The sequence below is a fragment of the Aquarana catesbeiana genome, linkage group LG02 (assembly GCF_042186555.1).
Source record: "Aquarana catesbeiana isolate 2022-GZ linkage group LG02, ASM4218655v1, whole genome shotgun sequence".
Lineage (NCBI taxonomy): Eukaryota > Metazoa > Chordata > Amphibia > Anura > Ranidae > Aquarana > Aquarana catesbeiana.
Window position 1 is genome coordinate 175,665,995 of NC_133325.1, and position 27,679 is coordinate 175,693,673.

A 27,679-nucleotide genomic window follows, 5' to 3' on the forward strand; every position below is an offset into this window, starting at 1 on the left:
CAGAGTTAAATATTGCACAAGGAAAAAAAATATTGCACACACATGTAAAGTATAAAAATGGTGTATTCCACCATGTGCCACAAAGAGTCCAGTGATGTAAAGCCTCCACCAATTATGCACTCACCAATTCGATCCCCTTAGCAGGCAATCCACCAGGCCTCCTCTTGTTTGTAACATAAACTTCCTCTTAAAACATCAAATAGCTGTGTAAAATAAAGCTCACCACATGGAGTCCAGAAAGTACTATATAGTGTAGTATTTTATTGCCACGTTTTATAATATAGAAATTATATTAAAATGCTACAGCATGCATAAATGCACTCCTTAAAACAGACTTACAAAAGTGGCCGCCATTCCGAGAAACCAGAAATGGCAGTAGGTCACCTTGCGTGCTAGCAGTTCTATGTTTCCAGATGTTCACGATTTATTGGTGTTTGCTTTAACTCTATGCTTACTTAAAGCGGAGCTATACTCACCTCGGCTCCAGTGATGTGGTGTCCCTGAGCTCCCTGCCCAACCACTGACAACTTTGGGAAGCTGGCTCTTGGGTCTTGATCGCTGGCCGCTTTCATTGGCCGGGCTGGGGTAACACATACGCGGGAGTTCAGTCTGATTCATTGGTGAATTTGTACAGGGAGCCTCACGTGCGCGGCTCTCTGTACAAGGTTGGACAGGCAGGTAAGTACCTTTAATGCAGAAGAGACAAAGCATGTCTCTTCTGCATTCAAATTTCTGCCTGTTCTCCCCATTTCAAATTTTTGTCCTCAAAGTTCCACTTTAACGCAGTCCCAGTTCTCTGGAATTATTTCAGAAGTATGAAGTATTTCAGAAAGAGCTTTGCTTAAGAGCAATCGGGCAAAGTAAAGTGACATTTAGGGTGAGTGTATGGCAATTGACATCTGTCACCTACCCCTGGGCTCGCTGGGAGGAAGGCGGCAGTCTCATGCAGCATCCCAAGAGGAAAAGATTCTGAGCAGTACAAAACTACATACCAGGTACTCGTATTCACTCATAACCATTAGGCACTGATAGATGTTCCCACTGTCAGAGCGTGTTTGCTTTAAAGCAAAACTCCAGTTTTATTTTATTTTTACTGTTAGTCATTTGTACATTACAATCGTTTTGTGTGAGTTCTCATTAATGAAAACAATTTATTTTTATAGCCATTGGATGGTAAAGCTTTATGCAAAGTTTTTGCAGTCATTGAGACAACTTGTAAGAGTTAGTGGGAGATATTTTTGATATTGATTAGTGAATAAGCACCATTATGACCAGTAACTTCAAGGTGCGTGGTTGTGAAGTATAAAAACTTTGGCTTCAGAGCTAGTCATTTGGAAAATGGCACCCTACTGTAAGGTACTATCTTGGCTTTGATTTCACAGAGCTGCAGATCAGCTTTAATGTCCAACAAGAAAAACTCGCTGCTCCAGGTGAGATTAGATGCCTGATGATCTAGACAGGTGCCTGGCTCTGCATGCAGTCAATAATAGAAGAAATGGCCCCACTCAGTACTGGATCAAAATTCTTTTTTTTTATTCAGAACATCCCAAGTGTTGACAAAAGACAGAAAGTTGGTAGATGCATTTCACACACTCCAAGTGGGCTTAATCATTAGACAACTGACAAATATTACACTCCAGTTAGCAAGTTGGATATTCTGGTGATAATGGCAAAGTCTTTGGGCTGCAAGTGATGGAATTGTGAGGTCTCATGTCTCAACAGTGGGTGGAGCTAAGTAAATTTTACTTTCGGTCAGGCCCCATCTCTTAGTGACCTTTGCCAGGAGAGAAGTTTACTGATAAGTGCTGATGGTCTCCATGAAAGATGGGCTTAGGCGTGTTCGCAACTCCATGTGCCCGACAGGAAGCTGACACTTCGCATCGCTAATTACAGGCAGTGAGACATTTCCCAAACCGCGGCTGCACAGATCGGGAAATGCCTCACTACCTGTGATTAGCGCTGCGGATTGTCAGCACCCTGGTGGGCGTGGGCACGTAGGATTGTGAACACACCTGAGTCCATCCTTAGTCTTCGCCTATTCCCCTGCCAAATACACAATCCCTTTCTTCCTAACATCATGGGGCTGTGCTAGGCTTTGTGAGAAGTGTAGTTCAGGGCTCAGCATTTTGTCAATGGGCACTGTTCAAGTGTGATTTTGTTTGAAAGCACCATAGAAATTACATTTTAACCTGGAAAAAAATACTTGCACAATTTCTGATCTTTACCTAGCAGCCATTATGTTGCGTGGTACCCAGTTCAGCTTTTTCAAAGAGCATATGGCGTTTTGATGTTTTGTTGACTACCTCCTGCATTATCCCCCCAACCCTTTAAACTCCTTAGTCCCTATTCAAATGTTTGTTTTGCTGTGTTTAAAGAAGTCCAAAGGCCTGTTATTCTTGTCAGAATGTTCACTTAAGACCAGTGTTACAAGGTTAATTTGCAATAAACAGCTCATATTTCATTTAAAGGAATGCTAAATGCCTGCAATTGCGCTCTGCTCGGTGTCTTCTTCCTTTGTAAACCACTCAGAAATAAATCTTTATTTTTCTCACTTTGTTACAACTGGAAGAGCATAGCACAATATCCTGTTGGATAGCGACACTATACAGAAGACTCAGGAACTTTGCTTGCCCAAACCCCAGTATATGGAATCATCCCAGGCAGTCTCCTAGTTTTATGTCTGTGTAAGGGTACAGTGCCATTTGCTTGCTGAATGTTTTTCTGTAGTGCTGTGTGAACATTGGTTTTGACAGTTAGTGTGAGAAAACCATTCTCTTAAAATGTTTCTAAGGCCCCTTTGCACCTCTGTTAAGTGTAATCCGCTTGCTCAGCGGGAGATCTCTCCACTGATCCACACTGAGCAGGCAGATGACCGGTCCGTGTCTGCTCTGCTATGCAGAACAGACAAAATCACAGTCCTGCTCTCTTCTATGGGGCAATCAGATGGAAACGGACCGCTTGTCTGTTTCTTCTATCTGATGCCATCCGATCCGCCAGATGGATGGGGAATAGGACCCCATCCATCTGTTTTTGGTGGGCAGGTTTGGATGGCGACGGGTGTCAGGACATCTGCCGCTCCATAGAGACTGGAGGGTCCGATTAGAAGTCTGCCTGAAAAACTGACAGGGGGACATGATCGGACTGCCCGTGTGAAAGGAGCCTAAGTGCAAGAACGAAAGCGTACTGTAATGCAATGTAAGAGTCCTTGGCTGTGGTGGCTGCATTAGCTTTCTTTGTTCCTAGGCTTTTCCCCTGGTGATCCTTCCGGAAACACACTTCCTGTCCTAGGGTGACCATATTTACTCACTCCAGTATATGTAACAGCAGCATTGTGCCCCTGGGCTGCATTCCTGATTTGATATTCATACAACTCCTCCCTTACATCTCCATTACATAGGACTCATAGGGATTAGTAGCTTACAGAAGATAGCTTGGAAGACAGATTAAAATAGTTTGAGATTTCGGTTCAAGTCACAAGACACCGCATTTCTGGCAAGATCAACAGGTGTTTTTTGTACTTGCAGAAAATGTTTGTAGCCTAAAAAGAAAACATCAAATGCATCCACCACATCTAAGGGGACTGATAAGCTGCAATATATAAATTTTATGTTCTTGGATTGGCTCTTTTAACCCCTTCCTGCCACCTCCGGCCCTTTAAGAGCTTCTAGATGCTGGGAGGAGGCAGGCATTTGTGTCATGTAACCGCTGTGATTGGCTGTCACAGCAGTCACTTGATCCAAAATCTCCCAATCGCAAGTATGCATTGGGAGCTTTCCGGCCCCCACCAGGTGCGCACGCTCAGTTTTGTGTCTATATAGGGCCACATGTATGCAGGCTCTCTGTGTTGAAGCGCACCCACTGCGAGGCCGCATATGCGTATAGCTGGTGGGAAGAGGTTAAGTTTTACGTATGATGAATTAAAGACATTATACATTATTGCTACTACCTTTTGTCTATCATTAACATATCCATTTCCACAGGGTCAGTGCCTTACAATGTCTGTTCCATGTGTATGTTCTACTTATCAATGCTAACTATCCCAAAAACTACCCAGACATGTATAAGGGAAGATTCACCGTCTTTATGTTTAAGAAACCAGTAGACCTAAATGCAGCCTATGTTTTTGTAATGCTGTTTTAAAAGTTTCAACTGTGACTTGATAGATCTACAATAATTTAAATATTGGGTATGTTATTTTGTATGTTCTCCGCTATTTTAGGCCAAAAGGGCCTCATCGAAGGTTGCGTACAGCAATTGTTCATAAAATTGCTACTGTCCATGGGAGTCAGTTGCATGCAGGGCCCTCTCTCCATATAGCAAGGTGAAATGGTCTTGGGTGGTGCCCACTATGGGCAGCATAAAACTAAATTTTCACTTTTTGTATGCTGGTTCTTTAGCTGCTATCTGCCCCGTGAATACTAAAATGACTTGGGTTGTCTGTTTCCTGAGTGTTCACACGGGGATGTGTGGCAGTAATTGGAATTTATGGGGTGGGGTGTATGAGATTTTGTAGTGCTGCCTCTGTCAGTAATTCAGATGGCAATGTATCAAGGAGTGTTCTCTCCATGGAACTGGTAGTTTGTATTGATTTTGATTAAATCACAGCGTATATGCCTTTTTTAAATGTTATTAGTCTACTTCCACTGAAGGTTACGGGCTTTCAATACACTGCCACAAAATAACCATGATGGCATACAGTTGAATGCTAGAAAACAATCCAAATACAAAACGATTACCCTTCTTCTCGTGTGTGTGTGTGTGTGTGTGTGTGTAAGTGTGTGTGTGTGTGTGTAAGTGTGTGTGTGTGGTCATATCGTAAATAAGTGTATCTGAAAGGCACCAATATGTCAGGCGATTTTACTTGGTGGTGGCCATACACCATCTACCTTGGCTTGCTGTTCTCCATAGGCTTCCAGTTGTCTCCCATTGATGGAAAAAATCACAAGGTATTGGAAAACAGTCTATTCATACCTTACAGGTGATTCTCAAAATATTTACAATATTGTGCAAAAGTTCATTTATTTCACTATTGCAACTTAAAAGGTGAAACTAATATGTGAGATAGACTCATTACATGCAAAGCAAGATAGTTCAAGCTGTGATTTGTCATAATTGTGATGATTATGGCTTAGAGCTCATGAAAACTCAAAATCCACAATCTCAGAAAATTAGAATATTGTGAAAAGGTGCAATATTCTAGGCTCAAAGTATCCCACTCTAATCAGCTAATTAAGGCCTAACACCTGCAAAGGGCTCTTGAGCCTTTAAATGGTCTCTCTCTGGTTCAGTAGGAATCACAATCGTGGGAAAGACTGCTGACCTGACAGTTGTGCAGAAAACCATCATTGACACCCTCCATAAGGAGGGAAAGCCTCAAAAGGTCATTCAAAAGAAGTTGGATGTTCCCAAAGTGCTGCATCAAAGCACATTAATAGAAAGTTATGTGGAAGGGAAAAGTGTGGAAGAAAAAGGTGCACAAGCAGCAGGGATGACCGCAGCCTGGAGAGGGATTGTCAGGAAAAGGCCATTCAAAGGTGTTGGGGACTTTCACAAGGAGTGGACTGAGGCTGGAGTCGGTGCATCAAGAGCCACCACACATGGACGGATCCTGGACATGGGCTTCAAATGTCGTATTCCTCTTGTCAAGCCACTCCTGAACAACAAACGTCAGAAACGTTTTACCTGGGCTAAAGAAAAACAGACCTGGTCTGTTGCTCAATGGTCCAAAGGTCCTCTTTTCTGATGAGAGCAAATTTTGCATCTCATTTCGAAACCAAGGTCCCAGAGTATGGAGGAAGAATGGAGAGGCACACACTGCAAGATGCTTGAAGTCTAGCGTGAAGTTTCCACAGTGTGTGTTGATTTGGGGAGCCATGTCATCTGCTGGTGTTGGTCCACTGTGCTTCATTAAGTCCAGGGTCAACGCAGCCATCTACCAGGAGATTTTGGAGCACTTTATGCTTCCTTCCGCAGACAAGCTCTATGGGGATGCTGACTTCATTTTCCAGCAGGACTTGGCACCTGCCCACACTGCCAAAAGCACCAAAACCTGGTTCAATGACCGTGGGATTACTGCGCTTTATTGGCCAGCAAACTTGCCTTAACTGAACCCCATAGAGAATCTATGGGGCATTGCCAAGAGAAAGATGAGACATGAGACCGAACAATGCAGAAGAGCTGAAGGCCGCTATTGAAGCATCCTGGTCTTCCATAACACCTCAGCAGTGCCACAAGCTGATAGCTTCTATGCCACATGAGGCAGTAATTGCTGCAAAAGGGGCCCAAACCAAGTACTGAGAACATATGCATGCTTATACTTTTAAGAGGTCCGATATTGTTCTGTGTACAATCCTTGTTTTATTGATTGCATGTAATATTCTAATTTTCTGAGATTGTGGATTTGGGGTTTTCAAGAGCTGTAAGCCATAATCATTACAATTATGACATCATGGCTTGAACTATCTTGCTCTGCATGTAATGAGTCTATCTCATATATCAGTTTCACCTTTTAAGTTGCATTAGTGAAATAAATGAACTTTTGCACAATATTCTAATTTTTCGAGTATCACCTGTAGATGATTGGTACAGTTTACAGACTGGCTGTTCCTAAAAGTACATGATACCATTGTACCTAAACCCAAAATGTTATGTGCGCTGTGTAAACTGCCTGAGTGCAAATGTTTTTTTTAAAAATCAGAAGGGGCTTAAATAATCTTGTACATTTGGTGCTGATTTACTTTAACGCCGCACTTGCTGTGACAGACATTCCAGGTACTACCAGGTTTTCCAACTTGATAAAATAGTGTGCTCACTCTATCCTATTGTTTTTGTACAGCATGTAAATTCTGAGCTCCTTGCTGATCAGATTGAGATCGTACGAAATCTTGGACCTCTGCAAGTTTGCACAGTGCGCAAGATATTGTGCAGTCAGCATGTGAAATTCTAATGAAAGACAGTTATATCTGTTTTGGCCACTGGAGGTCACAATTGTCCTAGAAAAACATTCTGAAATGCATGGCTAAAAGATCATGCAGATGTTAATTTGCACAACTTCTAAATTCTTTTCTTTTTCAAAAACTAAATCAACCTCTTATTGTCATTACTATTGTGTTCAACTGATTGTATGCAGTGAAATATTTTAGGGAATTTAGAATTACCTCTAACTTGTTTTTTAAATAGTTACTGTAGACATAAACTTGTTAATATTAAACATTTATTGATCACTGTAAAGTTTTGTATATTTTGTAAACATTTTTAGATTGTGACTTTTCTTTTTGTATCACATCATGTGAGTTTAATTTAGAATAAAAAAATCAATAAAACCATGAGTTTGTAATGTGTTCATTTACAGGGTTGAAGTGTCCCATGAACAGAAACCTTTTGTGTGCTGAACCAATGTTTTAAATGTACATTTATGAAAAACATTGATAGTCTAAAACTGTACATCCTTGAAAGGTATTTACAATTATGTAATTTTATATGTGCTTGATATTAAGAGTGTGTATGCATTGGTCGTTGAGCATAAATCTGTTAGATGGACGTAACGGGAGATTTACTAAAACTGGTGCACACAGAATCTGGTGCAGCTGTGCATAGTAAATAAACAGCTTCTAACTGCAGCTTGTTTAACCACTTATTCTGACATTTCTTGTTTACATGTAAAAATCTTTATTTTTTCACTAGAAAGTTACTTAGAACCCCCCACTAAGCATAATTCGTCTGTCTCTCCTCTGCTACAGATGTGATGAGAGTCTGTCTAAGGAGGATCCTATTGGTTTTCATGCAATCTATCTCCCCATGTGTATGGTGAAATCTGAGTGGAGGATTTTAAAGTGTGTTTGACTGCTTTTGATTAAGTAGTCCACTCATTGGGGTAAGAGTCAGTGTGAACCTTTCCTTCTTGGTGACGGATTCTTCCCAGCACTTTCCTTTGTGTGGACCTACACCTATTGGACTGTTTTTATTGAGAGGTCATATTTTCTCAACATTGGGACTTTTTATTACTTCTTAGCGCTAGACTTTGTGATTTTATATATACAGCATCTCACAAAAGTGAGTACACACCTCACATTTTTGTATATATTTTATCATATCTTTTCATACCGTCCCCATAGGCAAAAGGCATGCTCAGGTCGTTCATGCATATGTAAATGGTGATTGCACCACATATGTGAGGTATCGCCTCAAACGTTATAGCTAGAGCAATAATTCTAGCTCTAGACCTCCTATGGAACTCTAAACTGGTAACCTGAGAAAAAATTTAAGGCATTGCCTATGGAGGTTTTTAGGTATCGTTTGGCAACATTCCTCTCCTAAAACTCCAGCGCCTGGTCTCCTCAGTTCCCAGATGGTTACAGAGTTTTGTTAAGAGCAGATGCTACACCCAAGTTAAACATCGCCCTGTCTCAGCTTTTTTGAGATGTGTTTCTGCCGTCAATTTCAAAATTACCGTATTTTTCTTAAAATTTTACATTTTCTCAGTTTAAACATTTCATATGTTTTCTATTTTCCATTGTGAATAAAATATGGGTTTATGAGATTTTAAATCACTGCATTCTGTTTTTATGTTATTTTTAGTGTCCTAACTTTTTTGGAATTGTGATTGCCTCTTGCAAGGTGACTTCTATCTCGCCATGGATTATGGCTGGCATGACCCAATTTCTAGTCTTGATAATGCATAGTAGGGTTGTCCCGATACCACTTTTTTAGGACCGAGTACAAGTACCGATACTTTTTTTCAAGTACTCGCCGATACCGATTACCGATACTTTTTTTTTAATGTCACGTGACAGTTTTTTTTTTGCTATTTTGGGGGGGGGGGGGTGAACGTTGTATGTGTGTGTGTTTTTTTGTTTTTTTTTACAATTGTTATTTTTTACCATAATATTTTTTTATTCTTTATTGTTTGTTTTTTTTTTTTTTTTTTTTTTTTTTTTTTTTTTAATCAGCCCTTTTGGGGGGCTTTGGTGAGATATCAGGGGTCTTAACAGACCTCTGATATCTCCCCCTTGAGACAGAGAAAGAGACAGAGGATAGAGATTCCCCAGTCCCTTTCTCTGCAGCGTCAGCTGCACTGAGAATGAATGGTGAGAAGACAGCGGCTTCTCTCCATTCATAAACTGACACATCGTAATCACAGGAGATTACAATGTTTCAGTTATGTGAATGGACAGAGTCAGCTGACTCTCTCCATACACAAAGGAAGGAGGGGGAGGACGGAGGAACTGAGGGGGAGAACGGAGGAGACAGATAAGGAGAGAGGAATGCAGGGGACAGATAAGGAGAGAGGAACGGAGGGGGACAGATAAGGAGAGAGGAACGAAGGGGGAGTACGGAGGGGGACAGATAAGAAGATAGGAATGCAGGGGACAGCGGAGGGGGACAGAGGAATGGAGGGGGCACGGAGGAGGATGCAGTGACAGTCAGCTGTGAGCGATCACCGCTGTATGTCACTAAAGCTGGTGAAAGCCGCTGGGGGAGAATCTTGTAACTCCCCCACGCACCGATCACAGCTGTCTTCTAGGTATCGGGGGAAGCATCGGGAGCATTTGCCCGAGTACAAGTACTTGGGCAAATGCTCGGTATCGGTGCCGATACCGATACTAGTATCGGTATCGGGACAACCCTAATGCATAGTTTAGATGTTTTCCAGGTTTTTGCTAACCACTACTGCTGCCAGGCAGAGAACGGCAGGAGAAGCCTAAATTTGCCCTTTAGGGAGCTTAAAAGTGTTTCTTTTAAGAAGTGCAACTGTTGGCTCCAGAGAAAGTGATTTTCCAAAAAGTGTTAGGGATCCCACAAACTTCAGCCTGTAAAGTAAAGTTTATCTAATATATGGGAGTACAACCATGAGAGAAGATCTGGGGAAAGCTGTCTACACATACCTTAAAATATTGAGAGCTGATCGAGTGAAGTCCAAGTTTGGATCACGGAATGATAAGGCATTCAACAAATATTTGCTCCCTTTATGAGAGTACCATAAGGCCCCTTTCACACTGAGGCGTTGCAAAACCGCGGTAAAAACGATGCATGTTATAAGTGCGGTTTTACCACGTTTTTGCCGCATTAGCGTTAAAAATAGCGATAACGCCCATGCGTTTTAATCGCGTTTTTTAAGCGTTGGCGTCAGCAAACAACCCATCCCCCTTACATCACATCCTGTGCACCTCCTGTTTTTTCGTCAGAGAAGAAATAGAACAGGGAGAAGATGGGGTTCCATGAGCTGCTGTTTTTATTTGTGCTATATGTTTGGGGACATATTCTCCAACAGAGACCACAACGTCGCATTTTGGTTCATCCCATCACTCAAATGCACTCTGAGAGATGACAATTTGTGCTGCTCTATCGTGACCTGAGAGAGCACCCTGATAAGTTCAGAAACTACACTCGGATGAGCATTGCAACGTAAGTATATCCTAGTTCACTAAACCCTAATCCCACCCCTCCTAGTCCCTAACCCTAATCCCACCCCTCCAAGTCCCAAACGCCTAACCCTAATGCCATCCCTCCTAGTCCCAAACTCCTAACCTTAATCCCACCCCTCCTAGTCCCTAACCCCCAATCCTAACCCTAATCCCACCCCTCCAAGTCCCAAACTCCTAACCCTAATCCCACCCCTCATAGTCCCTAACCCTAATCCCACCCCTCATAGTCCCTAACCCCCAATCCTAACCCTAATCCCACCCCTCCTAGTCCCAAACCCACTCCTGTAACAAACTCCTACTAGCTGTGGTTTTTAACAACAAATCTGTTTCTTTCCATAGATTTGACTTTCTTCTTGATTTCCTGACACCTGTGTTGTTGAGATGGGATACTAATTGCAGAGATGCAATATCACCATGCGAACGCTTACTTATAACGCTGAGGTAAGCTATGTTATGATTCCATGCATTTATTCATAAACCATAAACATACTACAATTTTTAGTTTGAAAAAAACTAACATTTATTTTTTCAAACTGCGCAACATATGCATAAAATATAATATTGTAATAATATTTTCAAGAATATAGAAATCTATATAATAATAAATTATCAACTTTACTATATGAGTGTTGATCATCTGCTGCTCAGCGTGGATCTCTCCGTTTTTCCCAGCTGAGGCGGCGGATGACAGGGCGGGACCCGCACACTGTGCAGGGACCGCCCTGTCAGATCTCCGCTCTCCCCAATGGGGGATCGGATGAGCATGGACCGTCTGTTCATCCAATCCGCTCTGCAGACAGATAGAAAAATAGGATTTTCCGCCGTCTGCAGAATCGGACGAGAGCGGGGACGGATGATATCGGGTGTTAGCGGATGTTCATTCACTGCATATGGATGCATGTATGTCCATATTTCATCCGAAAATGGATGGATTAAATACGGACATACGGTCTGCACATGTGAGCTGAATTATAAAAACTTTGATTGAAAATAATAAACATGAAAAACATATGACATGAAGGTTTACTAACTTGTAAGGCTCCTTTCACACGGGACGGATCCGCGTTGATCCGACCTGTGAACATCTGCTGCTCAGCTGGGATCTCTCCGTTTTTCCCAGCTGAGGCAGCGGATGACAGGGCGGGACCCGCACACTGTGCAGGGACCGCCCTGTCAGATCTCCGCTCTCCCCGATGGGGGATCGGATGAGCACGGACCGTCTGTCCGTGTTCATCCGATCCGCTCTGCAGACGGATAGAAAAATAGGATTTTCCGCCGTCTGCAGAATCGGACGAGAGCGGGGACCGATGATATCGGGTGTCAGCGGATGTTTATCCGCTGACACTCGCTATCCCATAGGGATGCATGTAACGGATGGATGAAATATGGAAATGCGGTCCGCACGTGTGAAAGGGGCCTAGTTCAAACATTATCTGCAAACTCAAAGTATGTAACTGTTTCATAATTACAGATCTTGATAAAATGAGGGGTGAGGGTGCGAATCCTCTCTAGCAGTGTTAGGAGGAGGAGGAGCTTGAATAATTAATTAATATAATTAGGGGGCATGTCGTATTGGCCTGCATGGAACCTTTTATTAAATTGGGGGGGTCATGGACATAATGTTTGGTCCACATGGAGAATTATAAGAAGGGGCACGATAAGATGATTCTTCCCATGGATTCCCATAACGAACATATTGTTGTGGGTTTGGGTTTTCTGAGGTTTGGGCGTGTACACTTTGAGGATTTGATTTTTGTTGGTAAGATTTAATCACCTTCATAATGTCAATTCGAAGATCACATTGGAATTCTTGGTTCACCTGCGCAATTAGAGGAATCAAACTTTTAGTAAAAGATGATATCTTGTTGTTTTCATTTTTTTGGCTATCGGGTTTCTGACAACATCAATGAATTCCTGCGTTTGCTGGGTTTTTTTAGGTTTGGATCTTGAATTTGACTTTTGTGTTGGCTTCGGTGTTTTTTCTCTGATATCTTCAACATTTTCCTCTTCTGCAACCTGTGGTTCATTAGTAGTGTTGTTTTCTTGAGTGAGCTTCTCTGCCTCACTCTCACTATTGAAATTGCTTTCTGTTCTGAATAAAATATAAATGATTAGACAGTGCTACGTGATTATTGCTATTATTTCTATACATTGCTTATAAGAAAAATGTTACTACTTACTGTCTGTCCTGCATCACTGGTTTTAAAAATTCTAATTTGTAGTAGTGACAGTAAATTCTCCCTTGTTTCCCGCTGGATCCACTTCTGAATTGTTGTTGTCTCATTAACTCTCGTTTGAAGTTGTCTCTTAATGTTTTCCATTGCTGCTTGATCAGTTTTACTGAAAGATAAATTAATTTTTTTCTTTTACAGTTATCTTGCAACCGCAAATACATACTCATCGCTGCAATATGAATTTCGCATTGGGATATCAACCATAAGCAAAATTGTGAAGCAAACGTGATGGAATCTGGGATCTGCGAAGTAAAGTCATGCCAATTCTAAACAAGGCTAAATAGGATGATGTTGCCCAGCGATTTTTGAACAAGACCAATTTTCCAAACTGTTTAGGAGCTATTGATGGAAAACATATTAGGCTAATAAAACCATGTCATAGTGGAAGCCAGTACTACAATTATAAAAAGTATTTTTCTGTTGTTTTAATGGCTGTTGTCGATGCTGACTATAAATCCATTTATGTAGATATTGGATCGTTTGGCAGCAGTGCAGACTCCGCTGTTTTCCAGCATAGTAAATTCGGAAAACGTCTTGCCTATAATGAATTGGATTTACCAGATAACCGACCACTGCCCGGAACAGAGGGACCCGAAATGCTGTTTGTTTTTGTAGCCGATGATGCTTTTGCTATTCACGAACATCTCATGAAACCTTATTGGCTGAGAAATCTAGATACACGAAAGAGGATCTTCAATTACAGGCTGTGTCAGGCACATAGACTTGTAGAATGCGCTTTCGGTATACTGGCGAACAAGTGGCAAATTTTTCTAAAACCAATAAACCTTAATGTTGAAAACGCATGTAAGGTAATTAAGGCTGTGTGTATATTACATAATGTGGTGAGAGAGATGGAGTAAATTTTGAGGATACTCACATGGACCAATAGTAGGATTCACAATTAGAGATGCTTTTGCAGACTATTTTATGAGTCCAGCTGGTGCACTGAGTTGGCAAGAAAACATGATCTAAACCTTCAATTTATAACCTTTACTGTATTTCAGAAAATACTTCCTTTGACTAGTTTGATGTATGTTTATTAAAGCCATGTATCTATTCGTTTATGTTACATGTTATAATAAATTCACTTGTTCATATGTTTAGTGAGTCAATTAAATTACTATATTACATAATAAAGTTATGAATCATATTTCATAAGTAGATTAAAGTCACATGTACAATGATGGGATTAGGTAGGTGTTTGGGACTAGGAGGGGTGGGATTAGGGTTAGGATTGGGGGTTAGGGACTATGAGGGGTAGGATTGGGGGTTAGGGACTATGAGGGGTGGGATTAAGGTTTTAGGATTAGGAGTTTGGGACTAGGAGGGGTGGGATTAGGGTTAGGATTGGGGGTTAGGGACTAGGAGGGGTAGGATTGGGGGTTAGGGACTAGGAGGGGTAGGATTGGGGGTTAGGGACTATGAGGGGTGGGATTAGGGTTTTAGGATTAGGAGTTTGGGACTAAGAGGGGTGGGATTAGGGTTAGGATTGGGGGTTAGGGACTATGAGGGGTGGGATTAGGGTTAGGGACTATGAGGGGTGGGGTTAGGATTGGGGGTTAGGGACTATGAGAGGTGGGATTAGGGTTAGAGTTAGGAGTTTGGGACTTGGAGGGGTAGGATTAGGGTTAGGAGTTTGGAACTAGGAGGGGTGGGATTAGGGTTAGGATTGGGGGTTAGGGACTAGGAGGGGTGGGATTAGGGTTAGGATTGGGGGTTAGGGACTATGAGGGTGGGATTAAGGTTAGGAGTTTGGGACTAGGAGGGGTGGGATTAGGGTTAGGATTGGGGGTTAGGGACTATGAGGGGTGTGATTAGGGTTAGGAGTTTGGGACTAGGAGGGGTGGGATTAGGGTTAGGATTGGGGGTTAGGGACTAGGAGGGGTGGGATTAGGGTTAGGATTGGGGGTTAGGGTCTAGGAGGGGTGGGATTAGGAGTTTGGGACTTGGAGGGGTGGGATTAGGGTTAGGTTTGGGAGTTTGGGACTATGAGGGGTGGGATTAGGGTTTTAGGATTAGGAGTTTGGGACTAGGAGGGGTGGGATTAGGGTTAGGATTGGGGGTTAGGGACTAGGAGGGGTGGGATTAGGGTTATGATTGGGGGTTTGGGACTACAGAGACATGGAATAGGGTAAAGAATACCGGCAATGGGAATAGGAACTAGATTGGGATTTCAGCTTACGTTTCTCAGCTTTTTGGTTTCTTGATAGTGAATTCCAGTTTTCTATATGTAGGTCGGCAACAGCATTCCATCCAGCACTTTTCTTCAAGCGGTTGGAGTACCAGCTATGTTTCTTGTCCCAAAGTTCTGGGTGCCCCGGCATTGTGTCAATGAATTCCTCTGGATCTCCACTGCCAGAGGGTCTTTCTGCTATGACTTCTGCAGCTGTAGGCTGCATCTCTACAGATTCCTCCTCCATGATACTCTGTATTGTTCTGTCTGGTCTCCTCTCCCCTTTTCAACAGGATTTCCTGATATCCCAGCATCCTCCACTTTACTGCGGTGATGTGACCTTCCCCACAGCTTCGGGGAGGTTTTAAAGTGGTGTTACCGCGGTTTTACAGCGTTTCCCATTCATTTCAATTGGGATAGACGTTTTTACAGCGCTATTTTATGCGCCCCAAAGATGCTTCAAAAAAAGCTGTTTGCAGGATTTTTTCCAACACACAGTCAGCGCAACGCCTCAGTATTAAAGGTTACACTGAGATACATGGGGGGCGTTTTTCATGCTGTATTTAGGCGGTAATTCTAGCGCTAAAACGCCTAAGTGTGAAAGGGGCCTTAATAATGCCACCGGTGCCACAGTGGGTGATCCCTGCAAAGAGAATGATTGGAGATAAGCATAAAATCCAACAAGTCAACTTCTGTACCAGATATAGTAACAAGGCCTGGCACATGCAGTGGTTCATAAAGGTAGAATTGGGACATCCTAAAGAAGGACCCAGTTCTTGGGAATCTGATCCGTGACAGGTCTAGTTTCATTGACCGAAAACTTGTCATCTGAGGAGCTAGGTTGCCCCTAGCAGAATACATAAAATCATAGTAGTCGATCGAATGGATGGTCTTTTTTTTTTTTATCAAAAAGGCAACTTCAAATGTGGGGTCAGAATGGTGGCACTTGTTTTATGTGGCGCTGCAAGCAAGAGGTTTGGGTACTGATGGTAGGCCACATTTGATTAAACAGTTCATCAACTGTGAAATGCCGTTTGTCATATATGGGATCCTGTGTCCATGTGGCCAACTTTATGTTGGTTGGACTACGTATCCACTCGGTACGGATTGGGTAACACAAATGTAGTATCCTCAATGAGAGAGACAAATACTCTGTTCTGTATCATTTAAAGGATAAACATGGAGTGGACCCTACAGGCATGAGAGTGTTTGGTATCAAAGCGATCTCTGGTGATCTTGACAGGGGGAGGAGATATCAAATACTCTGCAAACAAGAACGTTTCTGGATATTTACCCTTGGTAGCATGGCCACCAAGGGGTTAAATGAAGATCTTGACGTACATAATTTGATACATGAATTAACGTCCATTAGAGATCTTGGGCAATACACCCACAGGGTGTATTTTCCTTTTCTTTATACAGTGCCTCACCTCCCCTTCCCATGTGTGATTTTTTTTTTTTTTTTGGCTGCCTCTTCAATTACTACTTTTTATATTACAACTCATCCATTCACTAAAATGTTATAAGGACTATTTTGTCCCACTTGACTGTCTTTTATTTATATTAGTTTTATCAATCGATCAATTTATATAGATTTTGTGCCATCGCCTGCATATGTGTATACATGTGTGTGTGCTTGTACATATAGATATTGACACACCTTTAATGGGTAGCTGGCACCACTTCAGCTAAGCACCAGGTATTTTGTACTCATCCATTTACTTTCCCCTACACACGGGATTGGGTATATATATATATATTTTTCTGTACATTCTGAGGTTTGCTCTATAGGAAGTACATGGGAGAGCTGTGCGCCACTGGCCAGCGCTGCATTATCTTCCCCTTGTATTGCTCTTTGCGCTCTTGTTCCCCTTTTTACTTCCAGACTTTCGTGCCTAGTCCATCCAATGTGGCCTGCATGCAGACTCTGCTGGCTGAGATGCGCGCCTTCTGAGTGTCCCCATGCTGAGGTACGCCCAATTGTTGCATCTGTGTTCAAGCTTCCGGCCGTTCCCGCATCATCCTGCGTCAACGGTAATGACACTTTCAGCTTCCACCTTGGGATTGGAGGATGTCACGCTGCCCCGCGTTACCAGAAGTGACATTTGCGGGTCACCTGTACGATTGCTGGCACACATAGCGCAGCCACACCTCCTGGAAGCTGGCTGGCGTGTGTTTTTTCCTATGGCCGCATGTAGTGAAGGTAATTTTTGTACACATGTCAGAAGCCTGATCAGCGTGTTTACCACATTAGTTCCTGGGCTCATAACACACATTTCTTGCTGGGGCATTCTAAACATCTTAACTGACTTAATCAGCGTTTGTTCACTGTGGCTATTCAATAAAATGCAGAAATTTTAAGAGCAACAACCGGAGTGCGGATCATTTTTTCTACATTACTCAGCCAGGGCTGAGGATCGAGCACCTGGGAGCTCTGCTATGTATGTGGTGTATGGGTAGTAGCACTGACTTTTCTGTTTATACTATTATAAACATTTTGCAGTTACACACAATTCAGTGAAAGTGAGTATTGATACAAAGTGTCTGGTGCTTAAAGTGATCAAGATGATCTGTGACTTTCAATGTACACTGCTATATATATATTTTATGCTGTATTGTGTTTTGAATACAGTGATGTCGTGTCCGTATACAGATATATGCATTGGGACTTATATACAGTGGGGAGAACGAGTATTTGATTCACTGCCGATTTTGCAGGTTTTCCTACTTACAAAGCATGTAGAGGTCTAATTTTTATCACAGGTACTCTTCAACTGTGAGCGATGGAATCTAAAACAAAAATCCAGAAAATCACATTGTATGATTTTTAAATAATTAATATGTATTTTATTGTATGACATAAGTATTTGATCACCTACCAACCAGTAAGAATTCCGGCTCTCACAGACATGTTTTTTTTTCTTTAAGACGTCCTCCTGTTCTGCACTCATTACCTGTATAAACTGCACTTGTTTGAACTTGTTACCTGTATAAAAGACACCTGTCCACACACTCAAACAGACTCCAACCTCTCCACAATGGCCGAGACCAGAGAGCTGTGTAAGGACATCAGGGATAAAATTGTACACCTGCACAAGGCTGGGATAGGCTACAGGACAATAGGCAAGCAGCTTGGTGAGAAGACAACAACTGTTGGCGCAATTATTAGAAAATGGAAGAAGTTCGAGATGATGGTCAATCTCCCGCGGTCTGGGGCTCCATGCATGATCTCACCTCGTGGGACATCAATGATCATGAAAGTGATGGATCAGCCCAGAACTACCTGGCAGGACCTGGTCAATGACCTGAAGAGAACTAGGACCACAGTCTCAAAGAAAACCATTAGTAACTCACTACGCCGTCATGGATTAAAATCCTGCAGCGCACGTAAGGTCCCCCTGCTCAAGCCACCTCATGTCCAGACCCGTCTGAAGCTTGCCAATGACCATCTGGATGATCCAGAGGAAGAATGGGAAAAGGTCATGTGGTCTGATGAGACAAAAATAGAACTTTTTGGTCTAAACTCCACTCGCCGTGTTTGAAGGAAGAAGGATGAGTACAACCCTAAGAACACCATCCCAACCATGAAGCATGGAGGTGGAAACATCATTCTTTGGGGCTGCTTTTCTACAAAGAGGACAGGACGACTGCACCGTATTGAGGGGAGGATGGATGGGGCCATGTATCGTGAAATCTTGGCCAACAACCTCCTTCCCTCAGTAAGAGCATTGAAGATGTTTGTTTTTTGTAGAATTTCTTCTGGGTTACCCCTGACCTATTGTGAGTGGCAGCACAGCCGATGCGGTGTTGTAATTTGTGGCGATTTCTCCCCTAATTATCCCACAGCAAGCTTTTGAGAGCAGGAGCATCTGTTTGTTTTTTTTTTTTTGTTTTTTTTCTCGTATCGATAAGTGTTTGACCTGTACAGTAGGTGCCCTAGCACCATCAATTGGGTTTAGTTTACGATTTTGGTGAAGAGTGGAAAAAGTCCAACAGAACTGGCCAATTGGTAGAGGCAAGTGAAATTCAAAGCAGCCCAGGAAGCAAAATATTCTGGCGACTCAATTGCAAGGTAAAATAGATGGTGGAAAATAAAGGCAATAGTGGACCATGTGTGGATTGAAGGCTACATTTATGTTTCATGCAATCTCATGGGCATAAGGCCTGAAGGGATATAAAGTTCGACAGTCTCATGTGGTCTGAGGGATTAAGCATTCAAAGTTTTCTATAGAGAGGGGAACACAATCTGCCATTTTGATACTCCCCCACAGGGGGATTTCCCAAGTGACATGATGGGCCATTTGCAATGCAAAATAGTAAGTATGTCGACTTTGGTAACTGAGGTTTAATGGGCCCCCATACATGTTGTAGCACCTGTCTTCGTAGGATCTGGAAGAAGTATGACAGTACCAAGACTGGTAGCATGCGAAAGTGATATCTTCGCATAACATTAAAAGTACAGTCCCAACCTCTTTGTGGAGAGAACAGAGCAGGAGCACATGATCAGGTAGGGTTAACTTTCACTGCTGTTGCACTGACCACTTGACAAGGAGTAAAAAACAATGCTACTGACCACCAATGCAGGGCACAGAGTGACCATTAAGGCAGGGGTCAAAAACATTGCGACAGAACACCAAACTGTTAGAAGCTTAAAGAACACTAGTACTGAACACCAATGGAGGAAGGAGGGTTTAAATAACCATGCTACTGACACCAATGCTGGGACAGTTGACTGTGTCCTAAACAGGAGAGTGTACAGTTTGAGGATTACAGCTCCCCAATTTAATACCTTATGATTTATTATAATCATCTTAAAGTGTTTGTTAACCCCAAAAAAATAAATACACATCCTGGTCCTTTAAAGCAGATTAAACAGCACAGTGCTTGTGCTGTGTAATCTGCCCCCTCAACTGTAAAAAAAAAAAAAAAAAATGCCACTTCCTGTATGCCCTCTCTATACTGACCACGATAACCAGGGCTACGCAGCTCTGACCACCGTGGTCAGAGTGTGTCCCTTTCTCATACTTTGCCCTGCTCTGCTCTCCTCTCTCCCCCTCACCCCCTCCTTCCTGCCTGTCAGCGCCCTCTGTGTCTGTCTCCGCTCCGGAGACAGACACACCTACAATGGTCACTGCCAGCCCCTCTATTAGAGGCTGGCATACCACATTTGTAAATCCTTTCTAAAAATTAGCATTTTAGAGCTGTGTTCAGGCCAGTCACGTAACTCGTATCCACGGCTGACGTCAGGTAGATCACGGTCCCTCCTGCAGTTGCCGTGTATCGGAGTTGAAAAGTGGTCAGGAGTCATGTGACTGGCCTGAAGACCTCTCTAAATAGCTATTTACAGCACTAATTTTTAGACAAGATTTGCATAGTGTGGTATGCCAGCCTCTAATAGAGCGGCTAGCAGTTTTTAAGAAATGGGCTTGACAAACTCTTTAAAGCAGAGGTCCACCAAAATTTTTTTTTTAAAGTCAGCAGCTAAAATTACCTGTCCAGGGCGCCCGCGATGTCGACACCTGAGGCCGAATCAGTCCTCGGGTGCTGCCGCCGCCATCTTCGGTGAGGGAATCAGGAAGTGAAGCCTTGCGGCTTCACTTCCTGGTTCCCTACTGTGGATGAGCGAGTCGCGCTGCGCAATTCGAATGGTTCTTGCTGTCTCTGGGACCTGTGTAGCTCCCAGCAGATAGCAGGGGGGATGGGAAGTGGCGTAGACCCCCCGCGGGAGTCTATGCCCGGAAGTGGGTGCAAATACCTGTATTATAACTCCAGAGGGGGGGAGGGTTCCGAAAAGCCGAAGTTCCATTTTTATGTGGAACTCCGCTTTAAGTCCGACATTCCTCCATGCTTTCTTAGGGTTTAATCTATATTAATTTTCATATTTTTTAAATAGTTTTTAAATGTAACAAGCTAAGGGAAAAGTATTTTCATACATTTTATATTACAGGTTCTGAAAATGTGGCGATACCACATTGTATAAAACAGGAATTTTGCGTAAAGGAGCTAACCGAGCCAATGACTGACTGCACAGAGAAAGTACTACAGGCAAACTGGAGTTTTTCATAAACCTCCAACACTGGTACACTTTTGTGACCTGATCAGCACTAAAAAGTTTCAGTAGACCTAAATCTGCTGGGTAACAGCAGACATACCTTTTTACTTTTGGGTTAATTATTGATTAAGTGATATTTCAGTCCACAATCAATAAGTACTTTTTTTTTTTTTTTTTGTATTCTCTGTCCTAGGGGGCCACAAAAGTGTGCACTCACAATCACTATGGCGATGATGGCAGTTATCCCTTCAAAAAGCGAGGAATGCTTTCGTAGGTATACTTGCATCTCCATCTGGACAATGGAAGTGAATACATGTCTGGAGTTCGTAATCACTGAACATCTGTTTCAGAACATCCATCTTTCCCCCCCACAGTGCTGAAGGACACGCAAACTGGTCATCAGTATAGTTGAAGATCCCACATGCTAATGACCCTCTGTTATATGAATGTCAATCTGTATAACTTTAACTAAGATCAGTGTTCTGCTGTTTCTCTGCCTCCTGCAGACATGCCTCCATGCCCAGCTTGTCAGTGTATTTCTGTGTCTGTATTTTCCACTGGACTATGTCTGTGCAACGATCAAGCTGCTGCTGCCATGCCACTCCATTGTCACAAGGAGTCTCCACCCCCACCTCTTTAAGCCCCATATGCAACTGAGAGGTCATGTGATCACCTATAAAGAAAGGAAAAAAGTTATTTAGAATGATAGGCCTGATTAGTCATATTTTCAATATAAATGCCAAAATGTCACAATTTCTGCCAGGGTGTGCAAACTTTTGAGCACAACTGTGTGTGTGTATATATATATATGTGTGTGTATATATATATATATATATATATATAAATATAAATTTGTTACACACTCAAATCTCCCATTCCACCACACCCCAAAGGTGCTCTATTGAATTGAGATCTGGTGACTGTGGAGGCCATTGGAGTACAGTGAACTCATTAGTATGTTTAAGAAACCAGTTTGAGATGATTTGAGCTTTGTGACATGGTGCATTATAGTGCTAGAAGTAGCCATCAGAAGATGGGTACACTGTAGTCATAAAGGGATGGACATGGTCAGTACCAATACTTAGGTAGGCCGTGGCTTTTAAACAATGCTCAATTGGTAGTAAGAGGCCCAAAGTGTGCCAAGAAAATATCCTCCACACTATTACACCACCACCACCAGCCTGAACCGATGATACAAGGCAAGATGGATATATGCTTTCATGTTTACAACAAATTCTGATCCTACCATCTGAATGTCGCAGCTGAAATTGAGACTCTTTAGACCAGGCATTGTTTTTCCAATCTTCTATTGTCCAATTTTGGTGAAAAAGAAAAAAAAGAGGGCAAGGAAAAAAAGGAGAGAAGCACCAAACCACTCCTAGTGCAGTAATGTTTTAATGTATGGTTACAAAATGATAACGATATAAAAATGCACTCACGTGGTGTTATGTGGATGAGGGCTTGCCAGGTGCAGCGATGGAAGAAGCCACTGGTGGATCCTAAGATGTTCCCCACTAGAGCCGGGTGTCAGCTGAAGTTGCAGCCTCGAGGGGACTCTGGAAGATGCCGGTTCAGTCTCTTGGCATGGAGGTATTCCGGAGCTGTCAGCCTGGGTGCTGCCTACCACAGTGTTTGGCCAATCAGATTGCATTTCGGAGGCAAGGCCACACCTCTATCGGATTGAGCTAATGGGGCCGTGGCCTTGCCTCTGAAACGCGTTCTGATTGGCACAAACACTGGTAGGTGGCACCCAGGCTGACAGCTCTGGAATACCTCCACGCCGAGAGGCCAAGCCGGCATCTTCCCGAGTCCCCTCGAGGCTGCAACTTCAGCTGACATCTGGCGCTTGTGGCGAATACCATAGGATCCACCGGCGGCTTCTTCCACCGCTGCACCTGACAAGCCCTCATCCACATAGCACTGTGTGAGTGCATTTTACAGTGTCTTGAAAAAGTATTCACACCCCTTGAAATTTTCTACATTTTGTCATGTTGCAACATAAAACATAAATTATATTTTATTGGGATTTTATGTAATCGACCAACACAAAGTGGCACATAATTGTGAAGTGGAAGGAAAATGATAAAAGGTTTTCAAAATTTTGTACAAATATGTGAAAAGTGTGGGTGCATTTGTATTCAGCCCCCCTGAGTCAATACTTTGTAGAACCACCTTTTTGCTGCAATCACAGCTGCAAGTCTCTTTGGGTATGTCGCCTCTCTATCAGCTTTGCACATCCAGAGAGTGAGATTTTTGCCCATTCTTCTTTGCAAAAAAGCTCAAGCTCTGTCAGATTGGATGGAGAGTGTCTGTGATCATGAATTTTCAAGTCTTGCCACAGATTCTCATTTGGATTTAGGTCTGGACTTTGACTGGGCCATTCTAACTAGGGATGAGCCCAATGTTTGAGTCGAACATAAGTTCGACTTGAACATCGGGTGTTTGCCGATCAGCGAACAGTATGCAGTGTTCGCTGCAAATTCGAAAGCCACCGGAACACCGTTAAAGTCTATGGGACTCTAACATGAAAAATCAAAAGTGCTCATTTTAAAGGCTTATATGCAAGTTATTGTCATAAAAAGTGTTTGGGGACCTGGGTCCTGTTGTTTTAAAATGGTCGTTTTTTTCGGAAGCAGTGATTCCCTCCCCCCCCCCCCCAGTCCATTACCAGGCCCTTTGGGTCTGGTATGAATATTAAGGGGAACCCCGAACACCAAAATTTAAAAAACATTTGCATGGGGGTTCCCCTAAAATCCATACCAGGCCCTTCAGGTCTGATATGGAAATTAAAGGAAACACTGCGCCAAATAGGGGTCTGACCCCAAAGCACCTTGTCCCCATGTTGGTGGGGACAAGGGCCTCATCCCCACAACCCTTGCCCGATGGTTGTGGGGGTATGCAGCCGGGGGGCTTATTGGAATCTGGAAGCCCCCTTTAACAAGTGGACCCCCAGATCCCGGCCTCCCCTCCATGTAAATTGGTAATGGGGTACATCGTACCCCTACCATTTTAAAAAAAGTGTCAAAAATGGTAAAAAAGACAAGAGACAGCTTGGGACAGGTCCTTTATTAAAAAAAAAAAATGTCCTTGCGATGTAAGTTCACGCCGCCCGACGTACCAAAAAAAAAAAAGTTTCCCCATGCTGTCAGAGGGGGGCGGGGTCACCCGTTTACATCGCCAGGTGGTTCCGTCCTCAGTTATATAAGAATTGTCACAGAGAAGATGCGTCAGTCGGTGGGAGCCTCCCATGGAGGCGGATCGGTTGTGGCTTTTTTTTTTTTTTGGTCTGTCAGGCGGCGTAAACTTACATCGGGGGACATTTTTATCTATTTATTTTTTTAATAAAGGACTTGTCCCAAGCTGTCTCTTGTCTTTTTACCATTTTTGACACTTTTTTTTTTTGTGAAATGGTAGGGGTATGATGTACCCCATTACCAATTCACACGGGGGGAAGCCAGGACCTGGGGGTTGCCTCGTTGAAGGGGGCTTCCAGATTTCGATAAGCCCCCTGCCCGCATACCCCCACAACCACCACGCAAGGGTTGTGGGGATGAGGCCCTTGTCCCCATCAACATGGGGACAAGGTGCTTTGGGGTCAGACTCCAAAGCACCCTCCCCATGTTGAAAGCATGTGGCCTAGTAAGGTTCGGGGGGCGCTTTCTCATCCCCCCTCCATTTCCTGTGGCCTGCCAGGTTGTGTGCTCAGATAATGGTTTTTGGGGGGACCCCGATGCCATTTTTTTTTTAAATGTGGCACAGGGTTCCCCTTAATTTCCATATCAGACCTGAAGGGCCTGCCTGGTATGGATTTTAGGGGGACCCCCACGCAATTTATATTTTTTAAATTTTGGTTCGGGGTTCCCCTTAATATTCTTACCAGACCCAAAGGGCCTGGTAATGGACTGGAGGGGGGGAACCCATGTTTTTTTTTTTTTTTTTCAATGAGTTTTTTCTATATTGCCGAGACCTGACAATTCATTACAGCCATGATCAGTTTTAAATGACAATTTTTCCTTTAGAAATGTAATTTTGCTGTGGTACTATTCTAAACACAGGAAAAATGTGCCAATTTACAGGCATACTATAGACACCCCCCCAGGCACGATGTGTAAAGGAATATTTCATTTTTATTGTTTCACTTTAAGCATTAAAAAAATCACTGCTCCCGAAAAAACATCCGTTTTTTAAAAAACATTTTTTGCATCGATACATGTCCCCTGGGGCAGGACCCAGGTCCCCAAACACTTTTTATGGCAATAATTTGCATATAAGCCTTTAAAATTAGCACTTTTGATTATTCATGTTCGTGTCCCATAGACTTTAACGGTGTTCGTGTGTTCTGCTGTGAACCGAACCAGAGGGTGTTCAGCTCATCCCTAATTCTAACACATGAATATGCTTTGATCTAAACCATTCCATTCTAGCTCTGGCTGTATGTTTAGGGTCGTTGTCCTGCTGAAAGGTGAACCTCTGCTCCAGTCTCAAGTCTTTTACAGACTCAAACAGATTTTCTTCTAAGATTACCCTGTATTTGTCTCCATCCATCTTCCCATCAACTCTGACCAGCTTCCCTGTCCCTTCTGAAGAAAAGCATTACCACAACATGATGCTGCTACCACCATGTTTCACCGTGGGGATGGTGTGTTCAGGGTGATGTGCAGTGTTAGTTTTCCGCCACACATAGCGTTTTGCTTTTAGGCCAAATAGTTCAACCTTCTTCCACATGTTTGCTGTGTCCCCCACATGGCTTCTCGCAAACTTCAAACAGGACTTCTTATGGCTTTCTTTCAACAATGGCTTTCTTCTTGCCACTCTTCCATAAAGGCCAGATTTGTGGAGTGCATGACTAACAGTTGTCCTGTGGACAGATTCTCCCACCTGAGCTGTGGATCTCTGCAGCTCCTCCAGAGTTACAATGGGCCTCTTGGCTGCTTCTCTGATTAATGCTCTCCTTGCCCGGCCATGTCTTGGTAGGTTTGCAATTGTGCCATACGCTTTTTCTATTTCAGATGATGGATTGAACAGGGCTCCGTGAGATGTTCAAAACTTGGGATATTTTTGTATAACCTAACCCTGCTTTAAGCTTCTCCAACTTTTTCTCTCACCAGGTTCTCTAACAAACCTCTGAGGGCTTCACAGAACAGCTGTATTTATACTAAGATTAAATTAGACACAGGCGGACTCTATTTACTAATTAGGTGACTTCGGCAGGCAATTGGTTCCACTTGCTTTTTAGTTAGGGGTATTGGAGTAAAGGAGGCTGAATACAAATGCAGGCCACGCTTTTCCGATATTTATTTGTAAAAATGATTGAAAACCATTTATCATTTACCTTTCTCTTCACAATTATGTATCACTTTGTGTTTGTCTATCACATAATATCCCAATAAAATACATTTACGTTTTTGGTTGTAACATGACAAAATGTGGAAAATATAAAGGGGTATGAATACTTTTTCAAGGCACTGTATATGATTATCATTTTGTAACCATACATTAAAACGTTGCTGCACTAGGAGTGGGTTGGCGCTTCTCTCCTTTTTTTTTTTTTTTATCTTGCCCTCTTGGTTTCACAGTCTCTGGGTCCCCAGCCCGTGCTTGAAGCAGCCTCACAATCACCAGCAGCCATCACCACAGAAATTTTCTGATAGGGTTCATCCCTTTGACTTTTTATCAAGAGTGACTTGCTTTATCTTTTATTCAATTTTTTTTCTTCTAAACATTGATGTTTTTTTACATAATTAACACTATCCATGGGCGTCATACACTACTTTGCAGTCCTTGGATTCTAGCGCTGAGTTTCACACTGGCTATGTGTGTTTTTTTTTCATTTTTTTTTTATTTCAATGTTGGTGAGCCTGTGCGAATTGTATCCTCAGTTTCCTGTTCTTAGCTGACAGGAGTGGCACACAGTGTGGTTTTCTGCTGCTGTAGTCCATCTGCTTCAAGGTTCGATGTGTTGTGCGTTCAGAGATGGTATTCTGTATACCTTGTTTGTAACACGAATGGTTATTTGGGTTACTTTTGCCTTTCTATCATCTCAAACCATCATCTCCTCTGCCCATTCTCCACTGACATCAACAAGGCATTTTCGTCCACACAATTGCTGCTCACTGGATATTTTCTCTTTTTTGGACCATTATCTATAAACCCTAGAGATAGTTATGTGTGAAAATCCCAGTAAATCAGCAGTTTTTGAAATTCTCAGGCTAGCCCATCTGGCATCAACAACTATGCCTTATTCAAAGTCACCTAAATTCCTTTTCTTCTCCATTCTGATGCTCGGTTTTAACTTCAGCAAGTCGTCTTCACCACGTCTAAATGCCTAAATGTATTGAGTCGCTGCCATGTGATTGGCTGATTAGCAATATGTGTTACCAAGCAATCGAACAGTTGTACCTAATAAAGTGCCCTGTGTGTATATGTGTGTATGTATATATGGGCAGCACAGTGGTGTAGTGGGTAACACACTCACCCAGCAGTAAAAAGGGTTACTGGTTCGAATCCCAACCACGACACTACCTGCCTGGAGTTTGCATGTTCTCCCTGTGCCTGCGTGGGTTTCCTCCGGGTACTCCGGTTTCCTCCCACACTCCAAAGACATGCTGGTAGGTTAATTGGCTTTTGTCTAAGTATATGAATGTGAGTTAGGGACCATAGATTGTAAGCTCCTTGAGGGTAGGGACTGATGTTGAATATAAAATGTATATGTAAAGCACTGCGTAAATTGACGGCGCTATATAAGTACCTTTAATAACAATACATATTATACAAATGTTTTGCCTCACATTTCATT

At 42.7% G+C, this 27,679-nt stretch overlaps 1 protein-coding gene and 1 long non-coding RNA gene across 2 annotated transcripts in view; both read left to right on the forward strand.

The window, feature by feature from the left end:
- The window catches only part of ZBTB39 (zinc finger and BTB domain containing 39), a 221,811-nt gene that overhangs the window by 41,143 nt on the left and 152,989 nt on the right, over nt 1-27,679 (forward strand). The gene's annotated exons all lie outside the window — the stretch shown is intronic.
- Nucleotides 9,633-13,755, forward strand: LOC141129839 (uncharacterized). Its single transcript, XR_012241880.1, has 2 exons — nt 9,633-10,865; nt 12,797-13,755. It is a non-coding gene; the product is annotated as an uncharacterized lncRNA (long non-coding RNA).